Source organism: Procambarus clarkii, chromosome 53 (assembly GCF_040958095.1).
Source record: "Procambarus clarkii isolate CNS0578487 chromosome 53, FALCON_Pclarkii_2.0, whole genome shotgun sequence".
NCBI lineage: Eukaryota > Metazoa > Arthropoda > Malacostraca > Decapoda > Cambaridae > Procambarus > Procambarus clarkii.
In genome coordinates, this window is record NC_091202.1 from 23,938,801 (window position 1) to 23,947,532 (window position 8,732).

Consider the following 8,732-nt stretch of genomic DNA (forward strand, 5'->3'; position numbering starts at 1 on the left):
ACGTGACAAACATCACAAACAGCGTGACAAACAGATCACAGCGTGACAAACAGATCATGAAGGACTTCAGCTGCTCATACAGACTGTGAGAGATCATTATTGACTTTAATATAATGACTTTAATATTGACTTTAATGATAATGACAGTTTGTGTCAGCTCATGACAGGCTGACAAACAACTTATGACAAATTAGTCATGACAAATCATTATACAATAAAAACAAATACACAATCAAAAGCTACAGATCTTAAAGTCTGTATGTCACAGATATGCTGACAGATATGTGACAGACAGAGATACAGGGTGTAGCAAAATGACCATTACAGACCATAAAAACAATAAAAGTGTTGACAGATTGCAACAGCAAATGACAAACTGTGACAAACAGCATGACAGAGCTTGACAAACAATGACAACCTGAATGAGAGCATGACAGACAGCATGCCAGAGCATGACAGTCTGTGACAAAGAGCATGGCAGATTGGCATGACTGGGGGACAGGTTTAGGGTGATCAGTAACAACTAACAGGAGGTAGAGGGTTCGAATCCAGCCTCCACTTGAGAAGTAAGACACCAGTTACTAACAGCTACAGGAGGCGGGGACCAAGAACTAGAGCCCCCTCTCTCCTCGTAGGAACTGTTATATGAAAGTTCTCACACACAATATTTTCATCGGTAATGGCCTGGTCCTTTGCAAGAGACAAGAGATTAAAATGATACTCATTTCTTTTATATTTCTTAAGTGTGTAGTCACCTTAGGTGATTGCGGGATCGAGCTTGTGTCCAACAACCGGTTCTCTAATGAAATGACTCCTGTTCTAGAGAGAGACAGAGAGACAGACAGACAGATAGATAGATAGACAGACACAGACAGACAGACACACACAGACAGACAGACAGACACAGACAGACCAGCACGCCAGGGTCGCCCACACACTACATAACGTCGACATGGATTACCGCTAATTTTGGTGTGGTCGTGTGTGTGTGTGTCGACCCGTTCCCCGCCTCCATGAATGATTGGACGACCCCTGCCTTGACTGACTCCCTGCCTGCTGGTTGACTGACTACCTGGCTGACTCCCTCCCTGGCTGACTGACTACCTGGCTGACTCCCTCCCTGGCTAGCTGACTACCTGGCTGACTGACTACCTGGCTGACTGACTACCTGGCTGACTGACTACCTGGCTGACTCCCTCCCTGGCTGACTGACTACCTGGCTGACTGACTACCTGGCTGACTGACTACCTGGCTGACTGACTACCTGGCTGACTGACTACCTGGCTGACTCCCTCCCTGGCTGACTGACTACCTGGCTGACTGACTACCTGGCTGACTCCCTCCCTGGCTGACTGACTACCTGGCTGACTGACTACCTGGCTGACTCCCTCCCTGGCTGACTGACTACCTGGCTGACTGACTACCTGGCTGACTGACTACCTGGCTGACTGACTACCTGGCTGACTGACTACCTGGCTGACTGACTACCTGGCTGACTGACTACCTGGCTGACTGACTACCTGGCTGACTGACTACCTGGCTGACTGACTACCTCCCTGGCTGACTCCCACCCTGGCTGACTCCCTCCCTGGCTGACTGACTACCTGGCTGACTCCCGGGCTGACTGACTGCCTGGCTGACTCCCTCCCCACCTGACTCCTCGGCTGCCACAACTGACCTGTTGAACAATTGGATCTCCAGGTGAACAAGAAAAAGATTGTAGCCATTGGAAAGTTAGAGGGACTAACCAGGAGCCAAGAGGAAGTAACTTCGCTTAGCCAATGGGAACACTCCGCTGACAGCGCCGAGGTCCCTCAGCCCAACATATCGTACGGCTCGTGTTGTCATTTTCCACACTAACATATTTTCCCGGTTTCTGCGAGAAATTTAATGAGGTCTCACCTAGGTGCTCAATTATAAGGTCTCCATCTTTGTCCTACATGTCACGTGACACCACCAGCCAGGACTAGTGTTCATCAAGCATTTAAGCCAACACTTACGAAATCTATGCATCTTTCCTTAATCACTGTGGCTTTGATTACATTTAATAAACAGTTTACGAGTTGGGAAACTTCACAACCCGAGGATATTATTGTACAAACATCAAATAAACATCATAAACATTATTTTATAAACGTGCTTCGGAGCTGTAGAAATGTAGATTAATCTTGCAAGCCACCATCTTGCTTCTCGTTTTCTGTGGCAAAATGTAATTTTACTGCACAGTATTATAAAGTTATATATATTTCTTTTAGTAAGAGTAATATCTGATTTTTAATGCGGGTTTAATAATAAATTTGTTAGATTATGCTTCGAGTAGGGAAGGTGGTGGTAAGACCGTAGTTAGCGAGTGATTACCTGACTGGTCTCGGTACACTGTGGTCATTACTACTGTCTTAACTACCTGCACGCCTCCCCACACACGCACGCACACACTCACACACGCACGCAAGATTCCACATGGTTAAAGGTTATTTGTTACTGTGGCAAGTTGATTATTGTAATCATTGTGTGTGTGATAAATTAGTTTTGGTCTCTGTCTGTCTCTGTCTCTCTGTCTCTGTCTCTCTCTGTCTCTCTCTCTCTCTCTCTCTCTCTCTCTCTCTCTCTCTCTCTCTCTCTCTCTCTCTCTCTCTCTCCTACCATCTCCCTCCCCCTCCCTCTCCCTCTCTCTCTCTCTCTCTCTCTCTCTCTCTCTCTCCCCTCCTCTCTTTCCCTCCCTCCCTCCCTCCCTCCCTCCTCTCTCTCTCTCTCTCTCTCTCTCTCTCTCTCTCTCTCTCTCTCTCTCCCTCCTCTCTCTCCTTCTCTCTCTCTCTCTCTCTCTCTCTCTCTCTCTCTCTCTCTCTCTCTCTCTCTCTCTCTCTCTCTCTCTCTCTCCCTCCTCTCTCTCCTTCTCTCTCTCTCTCTCTCTCTCTCTCTCTCTCTCTCTCTCTCTCTCTCTCTCTCTCTCTCCTACCATCTCCCTCCCCCTCCCTCTCCCTCTCTCTCTCTCTCTCTCTCTCTCTCTCTCTCTCTCTCTCTCCTCTCTCTCTCTCTCTCTCTCTCTCTCTCTCTCTCTCTCTCTCTCTCTCTCTCTCCCTCTCTCTTTCTTTCGCCCCAACATTCCACGGGGAAACACTGCATCTTAAACAAGACATCTGGGTGTAATTATATGATTGCGATTCTGAAGACTTGACAAGCTTATTATCAACCGTATTGAGCAGCGCGCTCATGCTTGCGTGTGTGTGTGTGTGTGTGCGTGTGTGTGTGTGTGTGTGTGTGTGTGTGTGTGTGTGTGTGTGTGGGTGTGTGTGTGTGTGTGTGTGTGTGTGGCGTACATCCCACAGGGTGCATATGATATGTCTTACTACTTGGCCTCTAAGAATGGGAGGGGGGGGGGGGCCGCTTATTATGGGAGGGGGGCTTTTTGGTATGGAAGGGGGGGCTGCTTGGTAGGAGAGGGGGGCGGTTGGTAGGGGAGGGGGGGCAACGGTCAGGTACAGTAAGGATCACTTTAATTAACCTGACGCACGTGAACCAGACCTGTAGGAGACAGGTGAATTAGGGGTAGGGGAGTGGCAGGGGTGGGGGAGAGTGGGGGGAGGATGAAGGTGCCAGGGGGTGACAGTGGGGGGGTTCAGGGAGGGGAACAGGCACATTTAGAGGGGGGAGGGGGGTGTGACGAGAAGTGAGGCAGGAAGGTAACTTTTTCTGTGAGAGGTGAGAGAACGACTCAATTTGCCTCCTGGTTTTCTCCCTTCCATCACATTGGAGGTAAACACCCCCCCTCACCCCCCCCCACCCTCACACTGCTGGACACACCCCTTAACACCACCCCCCCCCATCCACACCTCTCAGCCCCCAATGTACAATTTAGGTCTAAGAACGAACAAAATTCAAATGTATAATATTAATATACATATACCAATTTTGAACACAGAGGAACATACCTTAAAGATGGGTAAATAATTACCAACACAACAAAACCCCAAACATAACCCTGATGCCCCTGTTACCTAGCAGTAAATAGGTACCTGGGAGTTAGTCAGCTGTCACGGGCTGCTTCCAGGGGGTGGAGGCCTGGTCGAGGACCGGGCCGCGGGGACACTAAAGCCCCGAAATCATCTCAAGATAACCTCAAGATAACCCTAGGCCTAACTATACATACAACTATAATATATTAATATGTTCTACCCAAGAAAATACCGTTTTTGTCTATACAGTAGGAAACCCCCGACGACTGTGTCCTGGTGCCCGCACCGACACTACCTGTTACACGACTGTCCTGGTGCCCGCACCGACACTACCTGTTACACGACTGTCCTGGTGCCCGCACCGACACTACCTGTTACACGACTGTCCTGGTGCCCGCACCGACACTACCTGTTACACGACTGTCCTGGTGCCCGCACCGACACTACCTGTTACACGACTGTCCTGGTGCCCGCACCGACACTACCTGTTACACGACTGTGTCCTGGTGCCCGCACCGACACTACCTGTTACACGCTTATTGTGGAGAAAGGGAAGTAGGGAGGGGGAGTAGAGGAAGAGGTAGAGCGAAGAGGAAGGAACAAAATAACTTGTAGAGAACTTTAGTATGGGGAGGGGGAGTGTGGGGGGGGGGGTAGGAGGAGCCGGGTAAAAAGGGGTGGCTTAGATTCAGGTGAGGTGTGTTGTGGAGGTTTAATTAACAGGTGTACAGGTGCAGGCAGAGACCCGCCCGGCCCTGGCATGGTTATAATGACTCTCTCTCTCTCTCTCTCTCTCTCTCTCTCTCTCTCTCTCTCTCTCTCTCTCTCTCTCTCTCTCTCTCTCTCTCTCTCTCATACTCTATACACAATTTCAAATGTAGATATGATAGAACCCAGTAGGCTCAGATACACAGTTGATTGACATCACATCAGTTGATTGACAGTTGAGAGGCGGGACCAAAGAGCCAGAGCTCAACCCCCGCAAGCACAACTAGGTGAATACACAAACCCGAGGCGATGACAAATTGACAGTGTTTCTTTCACCTCATGCACCTGTGCACCTAGCAGTCAATAGGTTAAATAGGTACCTAGGACTTAGATGCTACGGGCTGCATTTTGGCGATCTGTGTGTGTGTGTGTGTGTGTGTGTGTGTGTGTGTGTGTGTGTGTGTGTGTGTGTGTGTGTGTGTGTGTGTGTGAAAAATAAATGTAGTACATATGAAACAGGAAAATAAGTTGGGAGTAAGTACATTAGACAATCAACGGTTAGAAAAGCGGGGTCCAAGAGCTAACAACCCCATCAAACAGGCAAAACTGTAAACACAAAGAGTAAACACACACACACACACACACACACACACACACACACACACACACACACACACACACACACACAGGGAAGGGAAATAGGGGGATTCCTCCATCCGTAATTATAAAAGCAAACATGACAAGAGCCAGAGGGGTCGGCAGCAGTCATTGTTTTAAACGACAGGCGGCACTCATCATGTTAACTCTGGTACTGCGAGTACTGGCGAGTACTCTTAGGTAAGTACTCGCACGCACGCACGCACACACGCATGTTTAGACTTCTGACATGGATGAAAATTTTCTGACAGACAGACAGACAAGGGCAGTAATCAGAGACAATGTATCTGACTGGAGGAGTGCTACTAGTGGAGTACCACAAGGTTCAGTTCTTGCACCAGTAATGTTCATCGTCTACATAAACCATCTACCAGAAGGAATACAGAATTATATGAACATGTTTGCTGATGATGCTAAGATACTGGGGAAGACAGGAGACGCAGACGATTGTAATGCCCTTCAAATTGATCTAGATATAATAAATGGAGCTTGGAGTGGATAATAAGTGGATATTTACGCTTGGAGCGTAAAGTGGCTAATGGAATTCAATGTGGATAAATGCCGTGTTATGGAATATGGATTTGGAGAAAATAGACCATATACAACTTATAAATTGTGTGGAACGGAATTACAGAACTCTAATGAAGAAAGAGTCCTATAGGGATGGTTTTTTATAGTAAACTGTGGCCAGAGGAACACATGAAGAACATTGTGAGAGTACGCGTCGCTTTCCAACTTCAGACTTGCTTTTAATTATATGGATGGTGAAATACTAAAGAAACTGTCCATGTCTTTTGTGAGACCAAAGTTGGAATATGCAGCGGTTGTATGGTGCCCAAATCTCAAGAAGCACATAAAGAAACTGGAAAAGGTGCAATGGCATGCTATAAAATGGCTTCAAGAACTGAAAAACAAGATTTACAAGGAGAGACTACAGACATTAAACATGCCAAAATTATAAGATAGAAGAAAGAGGTGATATGATCACCACATAGAAAATTCTAACAAGAATTGACCAAATTGACAAGGAGGAATTCCTGTAACCAGCAACACCACGAACAAGAGAACGTGGTTTCAAGCTAACAGAGGTGCCGAAAAAAACATTAGAAAGTTTTTTTTTTTTTTGCAAACAGAGTGGTAGACGGTTGGAACAAGCTAATTGAGAAGGTGGTGGAGGCCAAAACCGTCAATAGGTTCAGAGCGTTATACGACAAAGAGTACTGGGAAGACGGGACACCACGAGCGTAGCTCTCATCCTGTAACTACACTTAGGTAATTACACTTAGGTAATTACACACACACAATCTAGACCTCACTTTCCTATAGCAATAACAGGTAAGCGCTGCTGTTAGGTAGCCCGAATGGGAGAGATTTTTGAGACACAGAAAAGATGAGAAAGAGAAGGAGGAGGAGGAGGAAGGGATGGGTAGAGAAGTGAGGAGGAGTAAGAAGAGAAGAAAGGGGGAAGGAAAGAAAGAAGTGGAGGAGGCGGAGAGAAGGAAGCAAGACTAAAGAAGGCAGGAAACAGGTGTACCGAGCTGAGAGAGAGAGAGAGAGAGAGAGAGAGAGAGAGAGAGAGAGAGAGAGAGAGAGAGAGAGAGAGAGAGAGAGAGAGAGAGAGACGCTGACTGAGTTGGCGGAACCTAAAACCAAACACGACAAGTAAACAAGCGAACAAACAAGCCAACCAACACGATAAACAAACAAGCCAACAAATAAATACTGGCTCTCTCGAACAATACAAACCTTGCTGCTGGCAACACTGTTAATTTCAGCATTATATATGGCAATGTGACGACACACACACATACACACTCCTAGATACACTGCCACATATTGGGTGTATGTGTACATATGTATGTGTATGTGTACATATGTATGTGTGTATGTATGTATTTGTGAATTACATGTACTATACTATATACTAGGTGGGGTACCCAGCAGTGCCCGGGTCTCGCTCCCCCTCACCTTGCCCTACCCTTCCTCTCCCCCTATCCACACCCCTATTCCCCTCTTTCCCCTCATACTAATCCGCTCCTGGTCCCCTCTCAGTCAATGTAAAGTGCTTCGTTTTCGAGTACACCGCGGAAGAGGGCGGGTAAACTGCGGGAGTAAGCAACACAACTCTATGGAAAACACAACCCATGATTTTATTTCTGACCATGAAAATCGCAGGAGGCCGCTAGGGATGAGAATGTGTTAAACGGTGGCACGTGGAGTGTCCCCAATTGGCCTATGACAATCACATACCTTACGAACGTCACGTTGAAAAGTTTAGTGAGGTTAGCCTCAAGCATCTGGCCTTTTAGTTTGGATATTCTGTTTAGTAGATATGATAAAATATGTATTTTTTTTATGTGTACGTGTGACTGTGTGTGTGCGTGTGTGTGTGTGTGTGTGTGTGTGTGTGTGTGTGTGTGTGTGTGTGCGCGGGTGTGCGTGTGTATGTGTGTGTGTATTTGTGGTCACCTAGTTGTACTTACCTAGTTGTGCTTGCTGGGATTGAGCTCTTTGGTCCTGCCTCTCAACTGTCAGTCAACTAATGTACAGGTTCCTGAGCCTACTGGGCTCTATCATATCTACATTTGAAACTGTTTACGGAGTCAGCCTCCACCACATCACTGCCTAATGCATTCCATTTGTTAACTACTCTGACACTAACAAAGTTTTTTATAATGTCTCTATGGCTCATTTGGGCACTCAATTTCCCCTTATGTACCCTAGTGTGCGTGCCCCTTATGTTAAATAAACTGTCTTTATCTACCCGATGGGGCCCTTTATCTACCCAAGGGGCCTCGTAGCCTGGTGGATAGCGCGCAGCACTCGTAATTCTGTGGCGCGGGTTCGATTCCCGCACGAGGCAGAAACAAATGGGCAAAGTTTCTTTCACCCTAAATGCCCCTGTTACCTAGCAGTAAATAGGTACCTGGGAGTTAGTGAACTGTCACGGGCTGCTTCCTGGGGGTGGAAGCCTGGTCGAGGACCGGGCCGCGGGGACACTAAAGCCCCGAAATCATCTCAAGATAACCTCAAGATAACCCTATCAATTCCTCTGATAATCTTGTATGTGGTGATCATGCCCCCCTAATACGTCTGTCTTCCAGCAACGTGAGGTTTTATTCCCGTAGTCTCTCCTCGTAGCTCATACCAATCAGTTCGGGTACTAGTCTGGTGGCAAACCTCAGAACCTTCTCGACTACTAACTACAGTTAGTAGTCCCCCATAGTTGGGGAGTTCTGTCCCAACTATGGGTACCCATACAACCATTTTGTGCCCATACAGCCCCCAGGCTCTCAGGGACCCCCCCCCTCCACACACACACAAGGAGGACAGCAGGGGAGACTTAATGACCCAAATTAAGGGGTTTTGTTCACTCACTGTTCATAGCCTGAACACCTAATTCTGGATATTATT